The 17,354-nt window shown below is 51.8% G+C and overlaps 1 protein-coding gene across 2 annotated transcripts in view; it reads left to right on the forward strand.

Annotated features, from left to right (window-relative positions):
• ABCF1 (ATP binding cassette subfamily F member 1) overlaps window positions 1-17,354 on the forward strand; it is a 370,902-nt gene that overhangs the window by 244,987 nt on the left and 108,561 nt on the right. The gene's annotated exons all lie outside the window — the stretch shown is intronic.

Genomic DNA, 17,354 nt, shown 5'->3' on the forward strand with positions numbered 1-17,354 from the left:
CTCAGTAAGGCTATCATTTCTGCAGCTTGGGCCGAATTGTAAGGGATCCTAGAGGTCTCCACTACTGTCTGTAATGTCGTTATTGCATATGCTGCTGTCGATGTACCATCTGCAAGTTTGAAACAAGACCCATCCACATACAACTCCCCGTCCGGTTCGTCTAAGGGCTTGTCCGTCAGATCCACCCTCCCCTTTGTCTCTTCTTCTGTCCGAAACAAACAGTCGTGTATGTCATCGTCCTTTGTATCCGTGGGGATAGGTAACAATGTGGCGGGATTCAGTGTAGCACACCTTTTTATCGTTACATGGGGTGCAAAGAGGGTCATTTCATAGCCGGTAAGACGAGCACTCGTTAAATGCTGCGTCTGTGTTCTGTTCAGTAAAATGTCCACAGCATGCGGTACCATTACTGTGAGGTCTGAACCCAATACAAGCCCTGCCGATTGTCTTATAGAGACCGCAGCAGCCGCCGTGGCTCTCAGACAACTCGGCAGCGCTCTCGCCACATTGTCAAGCATCGCAGAAAAGTAAGCGCAGGGTCTCTGTTTCCCTCCGAAACATTGTGTTAAGACAGACAACGCGCAACCTTCCGCCTCGTGTACATAAAGAACAAAAGGCTTCTGGTAATCAGGTGTTCCCAGAACGGGTGCAGAACATAAAGCAGTTTTTAGTGACTCAAACGCTTCCTGACATGCAGGGGTCCAGGGTAGGGGTTCGCGCACTTCTTTGGTAGTCAGATACAATAGGGGTTTTGTTAGTAACGCATAATTAGGTATCGAGGGCGTGGCTTGGGCGCCGATGGCGATGGTCGCCTGAGAGCTCGGCTCCGGGACTAAGCCCGAAATTATCCTGAACATCGGTGGCTGAGGGGCACCCCAGACCCCGAATTCGGTTGAGCGAGGCGACAACACCCTGCCGAGGGCCCTAGTGGAGTTTGGACGGGGGTGGCTTTGAAGAAATGCCGAAGTTTGCGGAGTGACGGAGGACGACCCAATATGGCGCCCGGACCCCTTTGTCCCCTTGAACGGACCTACGGAGTTGAGGAGGTCTCGCGGATGTCGCCCGACACCCGGCTTCACCAGCCTCAGTGGCTTTAGGCATTGGACATTGGTTGGATCGGACCCTCCACAGCGGGACCATACTCGTTTGGACGACCGGGCGGGTGCCCACGCGTTAGAGGGCGCCGGGCACGGGTGCCCTCAGGTCCAGGCGGTGGACTGCACCTCGACTCCGCAACTAGCTGCGAGTTCCTGGCCACCCCGACTACATGGATGGCGCGACACTCGGGCGCCACAGGACAACCGGGGGAGTTGGTGGCCCTTGCCCCAGAGCTGTAGTGGGTGAACGGGCCTGCCCGACTCGGAGACGGGTGTCTCCGCCCCCTTATCGGTGCCCTCAGACGCCGTGGCGGTGGCGTGAGCCGAAACGGCGGAGTCTCCACAGGCTCTGGAGAAGGAGGTCGCCCATTCTGGACTGGAGGGCGAAATCCCGGGAAAGTCGTGCTGGACACTTGCACACGGAGACGCCTACTCCGGGACCTTTGCGGAGAACCCCTGGCAGCATGGGGAAACCTAAAGGAGCCAAGGGATCCAGCCAGGCCGCCTCGGACTCTGAGGCCCAGGACAAGGAAGAGCATGGAGATCCTAAACGATCTGGTGGCGCACCACTCCAGCAACAATTCGACCGTGTACTGGAAGCCATAGAGGCAACTCGGTCGGCTCTACAACAGGACATTGCCCAGGTGGCGACTGGCCTGGGCCTCCTTAGGGCAGACCATGGTAAACTCTCAGACCGGGTCAAGGAGGTGGAGAGCACGGTGAAGACTATCGAACCGGCGCAGAGGACCCTGGCTGCGACGATCAAGGATGCCATGTCCCGAATCGAGACCCTCGAACGGAGGGCGGAGGATGCGGAAGGCCGAAACAGGAGGAATAACATTCGGGTAGTGGGTCTGCCGGAAAAGATCGGGGAAGGCGATATGGTGCGCTACTTGGAGACCTGGCTCCGAGACACGGTGGTCCCGGAGGGCCTGTCCTCCTTTTACACTCTAGAACGGGCCCACAGAGTTCCAGCGCGGCCCCCACAGCTGGGACGAGCCTCGAGGCCGGTGGTGGCGCGGTTGCTCCATTTCCGGGACAGAGATCTGATCCTAAATGCCGCCAGACACAATGGCCCGTTCCAGGTTGCAAACAGTCAGGTGAATATCTTCCCTGACTATACCTACGAGACGCAGCGCAAGCGGTTCTCCTTCCTGGCGGTTAAGCGTGAACTCAGGAGTGAGGGCATCCAATATTCACTCCTATTTCCCGCGAGGCTCCGAGTCATTGTCGACGACAAAACCCAGTTCTTCGACACCCCGGAGGAGGTCTGTGACTGGCTCGAACTGTACCGAACGGGGAAGGATGGTTATAACGCCTCGACCCATCAGGCGGAGGAGCCGGAATAAAGGAGGCGCTCTAAAAGGGTCAGGAACCGCCGCGGCCGCACGGGAGGGCCCTCGACAGCGGAGACATCATCTGAGCGGAGGGGAGTGTTGGAAGTTCTGTCGGAACTGTCGGGAGCGAGGGGCGAAGACATCGAAGAGGAGGAAGACAACCCGGGTGCTCAGGGGGCACCATCGGACTCGGAAGACTCAGTGGCAGCCAGTACCCACACACCGGTGATCACACCGAAATCGGTGGAGGACCTTTTGGACGGACAAGGGTAATGGGATAGGTTGCCTTGTTTTGGGTGGGGGCCCGGCAGGGGGGAGGCGGCTGCCGTTCTCTATTGCTGACAATGGGAGAGGGAGGGTTGGGAGGCTTCTGCTCTTGCCCCGAAAGATTTTGACACAGGGGGGGGCTTATTATAGTCCTGGTGGCCTGGGCGACGAGGGCCCACTGCCTCTGCTCAGCCCGCACCTGGCCCATAAGGCCTTCCTACGGTGGCGACCGTGGGACTAGTGGGGTTTTTGGGGTTGTTCCTCATAGAAGTTTGGATGGGATCTAGATGGCGCAGTTTGGGTCCTGTTCTGGGGTGGTTGGGAGGGGATTTTGTTGGTTTTTGGGGGGTTTGGATCTGGTTGGGGAAAATGGCCGCCGTCAGCGCTGGGAGAATTGATGTCCTTTTTTTGTGGGGACCCGGACGGGGAGACTGTGCAAGAACACTCTGGGACAATGGCTGATGTTGCTAACTTGAAATGTATTACTTGGAACGTGAGGGGGCTTCACACTATGTCCAGGCGTCACAGGGTCCACGCTTATTTAGTGCGTAGGGGAGTGCAAATGGCGCTGCTGCAGGAGACTCATCTGAACAAGGCGGAAGGGGCGGCGCTTCAGCGTAGGTGGCGAGGGCAGGTCTTTTCCACAGCGTACTCTGCTTATGCCAGGGGGGCGCTAATATGGATCAGGGCAGGAGTCCCCTTCCAGGTCACGAGGACAGTGTTGGACCCGGAGGGGCGCTTCGTGGCCATATCAGGCACGCTGGGAGGGAGGGACTTGAATGTTTGTTGTGTGTATGCCCCTAATGTAGACCAGACTGCCTTCCTTTCCAGGTTATCGGGCTCGTTGGCTCACTTTTTCGCCGGTCCCCTCCTGCTGGGGGGAGACTTTAACTCCGTGGTAGATGTAGACATAGACCGCTCGCATCCCCCGCTCCCCGATTCCCCGGTCCGGCGGACGGCTAAGGGCCGTCAAGATTGGCAGACCCGCTGGGGTTTGACGGACATCTGGAGGGCGCAGCACCCCGCGTCTAGAGATTATTCGTACTTTTCGAGCCTTCATGAGCTGCATGTCAGACTGGATGGCTTTCTTGGTTCGTCCGAATTAGTCTCGGCAGCGGCCCGATCGGAGTATTTATCGCGGACCATCTCGGACCATAACCCCCTCCTGCTGGACATTCGCTGGTTCCCTGGGACGCCGGCGGTACCCACCTGGAAGATGCGCCCCGAGATCCTCGAGGACGGTGTCTTCAAGGCAGACCTAGGGGAGAGAATCACGGATTATTTTGCATCCAACGGCGGCTCCGCGAGTACTAGGGCGTTCGAATGGGACGCTTTCAAGGTGGTGGTGAGGGGGTACTGTATCTCTAAGAGGGTGGGCATGCGGCGTGTTATCCTGGCTGATCTAGACGCAGCGGACCGAACGCTCCGCGAGCTCGAAACTAGCCGACCCGGACACCCGGAATTGCAAACACAAACTGTAGAGGCGAGGGAGAAGGTGGCGGTGGAGGTCGAACGGCTCCGCTGTTTCGATTATAAGGCCTACACGGTCCGATCTATAGCGGAGGGCGACAGATCGAGCGCGTTACTGGCGTGGTTGGCCAACCCTGCGCGCCAGTCCCAAACGACGACTAGGATGCGTAGGGCGGATGGGACTGAGGTGTGCACCCAACCGGAGATTCTTAATTGCTTCCGGCATTATTACGAATGCTTATACCGCAGTCGCTCCGCGCGTGACCCAGACCGGCTTGATAACTATCTTAGCCCGCTGGAACTCCGCACAGTGGAACAAGTAGTGGCAGACGCCCTGGGATCTGACATCGGCTTGGGGGAGATCCGCGGGGCCATCAAACGGATGGCGAGGAACAAGACCCCGGGCCTAGATGGCCTGCCGGTGGAGTTCTATGCAGCTTATGCTGACCTCCTGGCCCCTCGTTTACTGGTGGTCTACAGAGAGGCGAAGAGGCTGGGTCGCCTCCCCGGCTCGATGTGTGAGGCGTTGGTGGTTCCTCTCCTCAAGCCAGGCCGAGACTCGTCTGACCCGGGGTCCTACCGTCCCCTCTCAATGCTGACGGTGGACTACAAAATATTGAGCAGCATCTTGGCCTCGAGGCTGTTAGGACATATGAGCTCCCTAGTACACGAGGACCAGGCCGGTTTCATCCCACGGCGAAATACGACCATGAACATCCGAAGGTTGTTTCGCTTGCTTGGGGAACCATTCGTGGATGCCCCGTCCCCGGTAGTTTTGTCGGTGGACCTGGAGAAGGCTTTTGATAGCCTGGAGTGGGACTACTTAAGCGCGGTATTGCGGAAATTCGGCCTCGGGGAAGGATTTATCAAATGGACAGCAGTTCTCTACGCTTCCGCTTCAGCCAGGGTTAGAGCGGGCCCTTTGATTTCATCGCGGTATCCGGTGGAGCGTGGCACGCGGCAAGGGTGCTCCTTATCCCCGCTTCTCTTTGCACTAGCGGTGGAGCCACTAGCGATGCATCTACGCTCGGGAGCCAACTATATGGGCTTACGGACAACGGCGGGCCCGCATTATGTCTCGCTCTATGCGGACGACCTGTTGCTCTTCCTGGAGGATCCGGTCGACGCATTACGGGGAGCGGAATTAGCGCTTACGGAGTTCGGAGACGTCTCTGGCCTACGTGTGAACTGGTCTAAGACCTGCCTCTTCCCGATGCGTAGGGGTGTCCCCACTCCGGCGCTAAGTAAGGAGATCAGATGGGAACCCGACTGCTTTAAATACCTTGGGGTATTTGTGTACCACGACCAGCCCGACCTCCTAGACGGAAACATTGCCCGGTGCATACGAGCACTCCGAGGCAGCATGGACTTTTGGGCTACGCTGCCGCTCTCCGTGGCAGGACGCGTCGCCCTGCTCAAAATGGTGGCGCTCCCCCGATTATTGTATTACTTTCGGACTTTGACGATCTGGGTCCCACCGGCTACGTTTCGCCGCTTGCGTTCCATGGTGGTCGGGTTCCTTTGGGGCACGGGCCGGCGGCGGGTGGCCCTCAATACCCTGATGAGGCCGAAGGATGAGGGGGGGCTCGCTGTGCCGGACTTCGAGAAGTATTACCTAGCGGCGCAGCTCCAGACATACACCCAGGAGATAGCCAGGGAGTTCAGAGGCCCGGAAGACGGTAGAGGGACGGGTATGGCCAGGCACGTCCTCTCCTTTATCGCGCTGCGACAGCGTTTGGTCCTTCGGGACCTGTCGATGGAGGAGCGAACTATCCGACTCTGTTGGAATCGGGCTCATAACAGAGGTCACCTGCGGACCCCATATGCACCTGAAATTCCATTGGGGATGCTGACGGCCCTCCCCCACGGAGGAGACTGGTCACGACTGGCGGACTGGGAGGATTCGGGTTTACAGCTCGTCGGGGACCTGTATGAGGACGGAGTGCTCCTGTCCTTTCAGGATCTCATTGACCGCTTTGGGATCTCCCGGGGCGACTTTTTGCTGCACTCGGCCATTGTGCGAGTGATCCAGGCGCACTGGCAAAACGGACTAGTGGAACCTCAATTGTCCCAGGTGTGCCAGTATGTAATGATGTCGGCGGGCACAGTGAAGGCGGTCACTTGCCTTTACGGCAGGCTGATTACCGAGGGGTTGGTCCCTCTCACCGCACTGAAGTCCCGCTGGGAAGAGGACATCGGTAGGGAGATCCCGGAGACGACCTGGTCCCAGCTGGTGAGGCGAGCATGGAAGGGTACACGTAGCGCCCGTTTCCAACTGGTCCACTATTATGTTCTCCATAGGGCGTACCTGACCCCGGTTAAGATCAGGCGTTATTTTGCCACGGCTTCGGCGGAATGCCCTAGGTGCCCGGCTCAGGAGGCGGACCTCCTACACATGTTATGGGCCTGTCCAAGATTGACGTCCTACTGGCAGGAGGTGGCGGCGACTTTGGAAGAGGTGACGGGGAGGCACTTATCGTTCGATGCGGCGGTGGGGCTATTGCACTGGTTCCCCCATACCCCCCGGAATAAAATCACCAGTAAATTTATCGACCTGGGGCTCCTACTTGCTAAACGAGAGGTGACCAGGAACTGGAAGGCACGTGCTGGTCCTGCGGGCGGCAGATGGCACGGTGAACTTTTGAAATGGGCGGCGGGGGAGAGCGCGCTGCGATATCAGTTGGCTTGGAGGCAAAGCAATGAGAAGGCGCAGGAGGCCGCGTTAGAATGGAAAACGCTGGTGCAGGCCCTCAGGGATTATTGTGCCCCCAGCGACTCCGAAAGCGAAGAAGCAACTAGATCCGAGTCCCATTAGACACTAGCATTAACAGCACTATTACCTTCCCCGTGGGTCAAGCAGTGGATCCTAAAGTGATAAGCTCCCTGGCGCTGATGGTGGGGGGGGGGGGGGGAGGGGGGAGTTTCACAATGACTGGGAGTTTGAGGGGGGGGTACCTTTTGGGGGTTGGGGTTTGTTTAGAAAAGCAGAGGACGAACAGTGTATTATCCGGACCAGCTTCCGCATCCTACTGACCCCAGCTACATTCGCCGCCCAACCCCAGGGAAATGGGCTGCTTGGCTGTATAGCAATGCTATGGAAGGGGGTCGGTGGGCTATATCTGGTAAAAGTTGGCTATAATATGATGCTGGTCGTTACTGTATTGTTGTACTGATTCCTGCAATAAAAATATATTTAAAAAAAAAAAAAAAACGCATAATTAGGTATCCACTGGCGACAATACGATGTTATGCCCAAGAATGCGCGCACCTCTCGCTGCGTGTTAGGTACCTTCATATTAGTTATCGCTTTTATGCGTTCTGGCGTCAATCTCCTCCCCACTTTCGAAAGGAGGTGACCTAGGTAGGTAACCTCCGTTCGACAGTATTGAAACTTTGGAAGGGACACCTTATGCCCCCTTTTCGCCAAATGATGCAGTAATTTAATTGTAGCATCCCGACAACCTTTCTCGTCGTCCGATGCAATCAGGATATCATCCACATACTGCAACATAACGTTGCCAGGTGGAAGTTCCAGTTCATCCAATTGTGCCTTCAGTGCTTGACTATATATGCTCGGACTTTCTGTGTAACCTTGGGGAATTCTCTTAAACCTAAAGCTTCGGCCAGCCAATGAGAATCCGAAGAGATAACGGCTATCTTCGTGTACTGGGATACTGAAGAAAGCATTCTTCAGATCCAGAACAGAAAAATATTTAGCAGATGGGGGATCATTGTCAATATCGTAGTGATGTCCGAGACCACCGGGTATTGGGGCTCCACTACTCTATTCACATGGCGCAAATCAATCACAAACCTATATACATCAGGAGTATTATCTGTAGCTTCAGGCGACCGTCTTTTAAGGATCGGTAGTATGGGGCTGTTACATATGTTCGAATCCGTCTCTTCCACTACACCTGACCGAATCAAATCTTGTATTATTTGCAACAGGGCTTTCTCTCCCTCCCTAGGATTTCTGTACTGTGGTACCCTGGGTAGCTTCGCTCCCACCTTTACCCTTATTGTTACCGGGGCGATATCCATTTTACCCACATCTGTATCATTGACAGCCCACAAACTCTCGGGTATTCCTTCAAATTCAGGTGGTAGTGGGTCATCTTTAGAGAAACATTGCAGTGGGCGAGCAACAGTCGGGCCTAACGTGAGGTACACGCCGTCCGGAGAACAATAAATGGTGGCGTGCAACCTCTTCAATAAGTCTAAGCCCAGTAAATTCTCTCCACAATTCGATGTCAATAAAAACGGTGAATCAACAGTGAAAGGACCAATCGTTAATGTAAGGGGTTTGGAAATGGGGCTAATAACCGGGGTACCTGAAAAACCCACAGAGATATTGTTCTTGCCAGACAGAGCCGCCCCAGGGACCCGAGAATGAGCCACTGAACTTTTCGTTGCACCCGTATCCACTAGAAATTTTTGCTGAGACCCCAATAAGTCTGCCTCGACATAGGGTCCCCTCTGATCAACTTCCACAGGCACTGGTCCCTCGCTCTGTCCTAGTTATGGGAGAACCCTGTCAGATCGTCTACGGAGTAATCATCATTATAGTACTGACCACCGCCCCTTTGCAGCTGTTGCCTGTCTGCACCATTGTCGAAGTAATTACCTCCTGGCCTCCCGCCTCCATCTGACCGTGCATTCTGTCTCCCGGAGTCACCACTACCTCTTCCTCGTCCTCGCCCTGAACCGGCATTCGACTGAAACAGAGGGCAATCCCTCCACCAATGTCCCTCTTGCTTACACTTCGCACACTGATTCGGTCCCAATCTTTCTCTACTTTCACCTCTCCCATAGCCGCCACCACCACGTCCTGGCGCCGCACCTCTTCCTCGACCCCTCGACACTTGCTGTAACAAAACCCTAGTCTTCAAATCCTTAGCCTTCTTTTCCTGTTTGTCCTTACTCTCATTTTCTCTGTGTTCATAATACTGAGCCATACTGAGGATACCAGAGGGAGAGGATGTCGTCCATGTACTCTCCGACGCTTGCAATCTTGCTGAAATCTCGGGCAATAAGTTCATGACAAACCTATTAACAAAAAGTTGCAACCCTCCATCCTGTGACACATCCTGCCCACTGAAATCCATAAACGTCTCTTCAAACCTCGTGAAGAAGTCCGAGACTGCCTCATCCTTTTTCTGCTTACAAGCCGTCAACTTGTCCCAGTCTACCTTCTTCGGGGGAATGAGAGCGTGCATGTATTTTATTATGCGCCCCGGCAACGCCAAAATCTCAGCTTTCGGCTTTTCTCCTGGCTTACGTTCCTTATCCCAATCCTGCAACTCCTGCCACGTACCCCCCAATTCTTCCGAATGATCTGTTCCCTTCACCTGCCGCCATACATCGACTGGGACCAGAAGCCCAAAAAACAATTCAACATCAGCTAAAGTCATTACAGTGGAAGACGCAGCTTCCGTTAACTCTTTGTAGTATGCAGTAGGGTTCTTTCTAGAATCTGGCAACTGTTTCTATAAGGCTAATACCTCACTTCTCTTCCATGGTGTATACACCCATTGCTCCTGAAAATGTGCATCTACCCTATTCCGGGTGACAGCCTTAGTGACCGGGTCTACCATCTCGGGTATCTCGGGATGAAAGATAGGGTGCACTTCACGCATTGGATGTATACCTGGAAAATGGGGCGTACCTGCAGAGAGCAATTCATTTCTATACTGCAATAAGGCACGTAGACTGCGCATCACCTCCTTCACCCCAGTATTCGTTCTGTAGGCTCCGCTCTGTATATCTCGTAAAGTTGCCGGAGCCACACCTCCATACCCCTGCTCCCATAGCGGTATTAATACATTTGACATGTGCCACAAAGCGTGCTGTTGCATCAAAGGCTCAAAATCTTTCATTGTAGACCAAATGTCTTCAAACGAATAAATGTTATTCCTAGCCCACTTTCATGCCTGGTTGGCCACCATACTTTTCTCATCTAAACCAACTGTAGAACGCGTAAGCAACTTCCGTACCTGTGAGAGCAGTCCACTACCTGCGCCTCGACTCGGCGTTAACATCTCCTGACTAGGGGTGGTGTTAGCTGAAACAGTAGGGAGTGCTAGAGAAAATTGGGAGGGAGCGGGTGAAGCGGTCTGGAGCAAAGAAACGAGGGGTGTCGAGGGCGGGGAAGCAGAAATCGCTGCGCCATGTTGGTGTGGGGCACTTGCCGATGGACCCGGAACCCCACTAGTAGAGGCGGGAACTGGCAGAGAGGGGTACAATGACTGCGGGCATAAGGGGGAGGGGGTCGAGTACTCAAAATATCTTCCATTTCATCCTGCTCGTCCTCTCGCACTACATAACTTTTATTTTCTTTCAACCTGCAAAGGCTATCTGCGCGCTCCAAACGCTGCTCATTCTCATTCTTAGTATGTTCTCTCGCTTTCTGCGCCATTGTCTGCGCGGACTTTTTAAAAGCCTCTTTCTCTTCTCTCAACTTACGTTTCCTGGCTTCCTTCTGCCACACTCTTAAAGAATCGAACATGCTTTGACGGCTACTCCTAGCAAACAATTTGTCCTGCAAATAGTCCAATTTAGCTTCTTCAAAAGAACCCGTCAAGGGCCACTGCAAATCCACATTGTCAGCGGTGTATCGGTGCCATAAAGTGCCAAACAAAATCGGGGGCAATCCATGCTTGATATACATATCAAAGCTTGGAGTGCCCTCAGGGGGTGCAGGTTGGCTCTCAGCCAGTCTAGAATCTGAAACACGACAGCAACATCCAAAACATCGCAACTTACTAAAACACGGCATCTCTACTTTGGTGTAAAATAAAGCACTTCTCCACAAATTCGTCACCTTAAAGCACTAGCTCGAGCTCATTCATACACACATATAATTATACGTTAGGAAATCACGCACACGCACACATATAAAATTCCTCCAAACACGTGTTACCAAATGGGACAAGGCCCGTCGACCAAGTCCTGGGGAACCTGGACCCTACCGCAGACCGAACAGTACACTAACTGTTCTGAGGATGGAGAACGCATCCGCTCCCCGTGCGGCACTACGGATCACTGCGCACTTTACCACGGGAGACCCAGGACTCACCTCCACTGAACCACCACTCTAGGAGTTCAGGGTAAGTTCCGGAGTCCACCCGCAATGAGCCACGCCTTCACCGCAGTACCACCCGTCGGATTACTACAAACAATATACCCAGATATTCTCCCAACCTCGTCAAGTCTGTCAGAGCGCCTGCTCGCACTCTGAGTTCTCCGGAGCACACTAGCCCCAGGAGCACACCGGCTCCTCAAACCACCGGAGACACCCTAGTCTCCCGGAACACTCCAGTTCCTTAAACGATCACAGGTGGGCCTCTCACCTTCCGTAGGCGGTACCGACCTCTACAGTTCTCCACCTCCGGCTGCCAGGACCAACACGGTCAGCTCCAGGTTCCGCCTTCTGGACCCCGGCGTAAGATCCGAACCGGGACCTCTCCCGATCAGCAGGGTGGGGCAGCGCTGCGAGAACCAAGCTCGGCATCAGATGGGTACCCGGGCCCACCGTGCCGACCAGCGGGTCCCCGGTCTTCTGCTACCCACCTACGGGTGAGAAAGATCTTTATCGCGGGGTCCCTATTCGGGCGCCATCTGATAAGCGTGGCTCAAATCCACCCGAGTGACTTACCGCACTCGCCTATAGTAATTCTGTAGAAAGTCAGCCGGACAGTGGAGAAGAATAAACAATAGTCTTTATTAGGCCAAACACACTCATATGAGAGGGCCCTGTCCGACCTCACTCCTAGGAGTGCGAACGAGAGGACTGACTCTCTTCATCACAGCAGTACATTATAATGCAACACAGTTCATTAGGGTACGCCCCTTCTGGAAAATTACTGAAACCCAGACCAGTGAACAATGTCCTCATACAGTAGGCATCTGCACCTGCAAGGGATACATCGCTATCTTTACTCAAGGCCATGGAGCTAGGCTTCAGCGTCTCTGGGGCATGAGAACATTACTGATAAAGAGACTTGTTAGTTTCGGCCACAGTAAGCTGAGAAACGAAAACTGCTGTCTTAGTGAAATTCTCTATTCCTACGGGAGGGGCAGATGAGCGAGTGCGACTCGCAGACACAGAGGGATACACAAAATGGAGGCACACAAGCTAAGCTAAGGAACTAATATCGTCACACATACATTTGAATAATCAGGTAACAAGCAGGAATAATGCAAACACGTGTATATATACGTACTTAATCAGTTAGTCATATGATGCTAACTCACATATGGGAATGGGGATTGTTGGGGCATCGAAAAGTGAATTCTATCAGGATGCCTATTTCCACATTCCCATTCACCCCAGTCAGAGGAAATATCTCAGGTTCACCATCAACAACCAGCATTACCAGTTCAAGGTCCTGCCTTTCGGGGTTACTACAGCCCCCAGGGTATTTACAAAGTGCTTAGCGACAGTGGCCGCGCGTCTTCGGAGGAAACTCATCCATGCCTATCCTTATCTGGACGACTGGCTTGTACAAGCAAAGTCAGCCCAGCAGTGAGCCAACCACATGTCCCGCACAATCCACCTCCTACATAGTCTGGGATTTTCGCTCAATTACCAGAAGTCCCATCTTCACCCCGCACATGTACAACAGTACCTAGGCGCAGAAATAAACACTCTCGCTGCCACAGCGCAACCAATCTCAGTGAGGGTCAACAGCATGCAGGTGTTGATTAAAAAATTCAGGCCACAACACTCCCTTCCAGCGCAATTGTTCCTGCAACGGATAGGCATGATGGCCTCCTGCATCTTTATAGTCCCTCACGCGAGGCTACACATGCGTCGGCTTCAGGAATGCTTGGCACGCCAGTGGAACCAGGCTCGGGGACATCTGAAAAACCTAGTGTTGGTGACCGGTCGTGCATACCACTCTCTGCATTGGTGGAACCCACAAAACCTTTGCAGGGGACGACCGTTCCAGGAGCCTGTACCTCAGGTAGTGCTAACAGCGGATGCATCTCTCCAGGGCTGGGGAGCTCATGTCCTCCATTATACTGTGCAGGGACTGTGGACTACGCAGCAGCAAAGGTTGCACATCAACCTGCTAGAGCTGATGGCAATCTTCATGGCAATGAAGGCATTCAAGTTGCATCTCTGCAACAAAGTCGTGCTGATCCGGACGGACAACATGACTGCGATGTATTACATCCAGAAGCAGGGAGGGACACACTCTCCACAATTGTCACACCTAGCACAGTGCATGTGGAAGTGGGCCATTCAGAGGAACATGTTCCTCATGGCGGAACACCTCCCAGGCAGGGACAACCAGATGGCGGACCTGCTCAGCAGACACAGCCATCAGATGCGCGAGTGGGAGATACATCCCTCAGTGCTACAACCGTATTTCCAGCAGTGGGGTCATCCAGACATAGACCTCTTCGCCACACAAGAAAACGCAAAATGCCGCACCTTCGCCGCCAGGTTCCCACACCCGCAGTCTCAGGGCAATGCGATATGGATGAACTGGTCGAACAGATTTGCGTACGCTTTTCCTCCAGCACCACTCATACCTCTGGTAGCACGCAAACTGAGGCAGCATTCCATGACTCCAGCGCCTAAAACTCACACCCAGCCTCCTCACTCAGAGCCATGGAGACATTCAGCACCCAGATCCGCAACAATTGAGCCTTGCAATATGACTCCTGAGGTCATAGAGTTTGGCTACCTAAACCTGCCTCCTGACTGTATGGACATCATCAAAGAGGCTAGACGACCTACCACCAGGATCTGCTATGCAGCAAAATGGAAGGGTTTGGTCATCTATTGTTCCAATAATGACATAAATCCACTTGATGCTTCCACGCAAAACATCATATGTTATTTGCGGTAAACAACCGTTACAACACAACTATTACAACGGACTACTTTTACAACGCAACTATTACAACGCAGGATCCATTACAACAAACTACCATTACAACGCATGTTTTTACATCGCAGATGCCTTTACAACGCATGCCATTACAACGGAAGTATTGGTAAGTATATAATTATATTAAAAATGTTATTTAATTATTTTTATGGAAATAAATAAATATTAATTAATTAATGTTTTTAGAAATAAAATATTTATCTAAAAAAATAATTTAAATAATTCTAGTATTAATTAATATTTTTACTCCTACACTATCCAGCACTTACCCTACTATTTCACCCCCCTGGAGTTAGAATAGTAAGTTTTTACCCCTACACTATCCAGCACTTACCCTACTATTTCACCCCCCTGGAGTTAGAATAGTAATTTTTACCCCTACACTATCCAGCACTTACCCTATTTCACCCCCCTGGAGTTAGAATAGTAATTTTTACCTCTACACTATCCAACACTTACCCTACTATTACACCCATTATTTTAAAACACCTAAATTATTAAATTAAAAATATATATATATTCATAAAAAAATAAAAAATAAATTAAATTATATTAATTTTAATGAATTACATTTAAAAAAATATTATATACTTACCAATACTTACGTTGTAATGGCATGCATTGTAAAGGCATCTGCGATGTAAAAACTTGCGTTGTAAAGACATTCGTTGTAATGGATCCTGCGTTGTAAAAGTAGGCGTTGTAAAAGTATGCGTCGTAACGTCATACATCCGTTATTTGCTGCACCTATACAGATGCAATCTAGCGTATAGTTCCATCAGGATACATTTAGCTGCAATGGCGGCTTATCTTCAAAATAGACAGCACCTATCCCTTTTCAGAGTGCCAGCCATTAAAGCTTTTATGGAAGGACTAAAACGGGTCATTCCTCCAAGGCACCCGCCTTCGCCTGTCTGGAACCTCAACATAGTCCTCACCAGGCTCATGGGCCCACCTTTTGAACCTCTTCACTCTTGTGAGATACAATTTCTCACATGGAAAGTGGCTTTTCTGGTGGCAATCACGTCGCTAAGACGGGTTAGCGAGCTGCAAGCCCTCACTATTCAGGAGCCTTTCATTCAAATTCATGCTAATAGGGTAGTGCTGCGTACCAACCCTAAATTTATGCCTAAGGTGGTGTCACAGTTCCACATTAACCCAACCATTGAACTACCAGTATTCTTCCCAAATGCTGATTCAGTGGCAGACAGAGCACTACACACACTTGATGTTAAAAGGTCTCTCCTGTATTACATAGACCGGACTAAAGACTTCAGGAAAACTAAACAACTGTTCGTTGCCTTCTCTCCACAGCACAAGGGCAACCCAATTTCTAAATCGGGTATAGCCAGATGGATTGTTAAGTGCATCCAGATCTGTTATCAAAAGGCTAAACGCACATTAACAGTTTCCCCAAGAGCGCATTCCACACGCAAATTAGAGGCATCCATGGCTTTCCTAGGTAACTTTCCTCTAGAGGACATATGTAGAGCAGCTACATGGACCACCATACACACATTCACCAAACACTACTGCGTGGATGTACACTCAAAACAGCAAGCTGCTGTAGGTCAGGCTGTTCTCAGAACTCTCTTTCAGACTGCTGCAGCTGGCACGGGTAACCCCCGCTAAGGAGGGTACTACTATTTATTCTATGCATAGATATAAATTCAGCAGCCCACATGCCTCGAACGGAAAATGCTACTTACCAGTATGCCTCTGTTCTTGGCATGTAGGGCTGCTGACATTTATATCGCCCTCCCTTCTCCCCGGTGCCTGTCGCAGCTGTAGCACTCAGAATTATTCTCACGCATGGTCATCACTTACTGTATCATACTCCATCTCTGCCACAATGGCGAAAAACAATCTAAGGATGGAGAGGATTCCCATGCGCACTGTAGTCCAGGGGAGGAGCCGCCTATCTCGTGATACTTCGAAGACTCTTCCAGGACAACAATGTGCAATCATCCGGACCCAACACAAGGCGGCAATCTATGCATAGATATAAATGTCAGCAGCCCTACATGCCAAGAACAGATGCATACTGGTAAGTAGCATATTCCCTTTTTTCATATCTACTTAAATTGGTATCCTTGCACTAAATACTAAAACTAATAAATGCGTGTTAACAACTCTGAGAGGCCTCTAGACACGGCTCTATTACCTGCTGCTCTGTGGCAATTAATAGAAGGTGGCTTGAGTCACTGATTTACTTTGAGTTAAGTAACAACAGCACAAAGACTGATACAAAATCTTCAAACTCCACTTAGTGTTCGCTAACACTGATGCATACAGGGCGAGCAGCCAGCACTGTTCCAGATTTCCTAACTTTAATAATAGCTGCAGCAGATGAGAAACGTTAACCTCCTGATTCTGAATGATATGCGGTATTTCAAAGTGCGCAATCCGATTCTTTGTTCAGCTTTGTATAATGTCGAGTTCCGAGGAAAGAATATTTCTCCGGTGATTTATAGACTGTTTGTGGCATTCAAGTTTTTGATAGCCAAAGCGTGGCATATCATTCAGAATCAGGCCGCCTAATTTTGGAATTTGACAGGAATATTTTTGCATCCTGGAGGTTAACGCTTCTCATCTGCAGCAGCTAATATTAAAGTTAAAAACTGCTCTGTGGAAATTAATTTGAGGTGGCAGGCTGTACTGAGAAGGGCAGATGGCGCAGGCATGGCAGGGCAGAGATGGTCACAAGACGTGGATCAAGTCGTAGGAAGTAGAACTGTGACCCATAGCACTCGTGACCCAACAGCGCAGTGCCAGTGAAGAAAAGGCGGGGCGCTTAGAGATGGTCACAAGACGTGGATCACGTCGTAGGAAGTAGAGGAACTTCGGCCCGCCCCTCCCCAGCTAAGCTCAAGCCAATCTGAGCAGCTGGATTGGGTGAGGGCGGGATTCGGACCCTGAAAACGACCTAATTGCCCGAATAACACTAAAGGGCTACTAAATAGAGCACCAGGCAGCGCAAGCTACTCGCAGGGTCTCGGCGAGCTACCGGTAGCTTGCAATCGACTGGCTGGAGACCTCTGGTATAGAGAGGAGAAAGACCCTCTAGTAGGCCATGAGTAGTAGAGGTGGTGAATTAATGCGCAGGGTATAGAGAGGAGAAAGACCCTCTAGTAGGCCGTGAGTAGTAGAGGTGGTGCATTAATGCGCAGGGTATAAAGGAGAAAGACCCTCTAGTAGGCCGTGAGTAGTAGAGGTGGTGAATTAATGCGCAGGGTATAGAGAGGAGAAAGACCCTCTAGTAGGCCGTGAGTAGTAGA

This window comes from Lissotriton vulgaris, chromosome 5 (genome assembly GCF_964263255.1).
Source record: "Lissotriton vulgaris chromosome 5, aLisVul1.2, whole genome shotgun sequence".
Lineage (NCBI taxonomy): Eukaryota > Metazoa > Chordata > Amphibia > Caudata > Salamandridae > Lissotriton > Lissotriton vulgaris.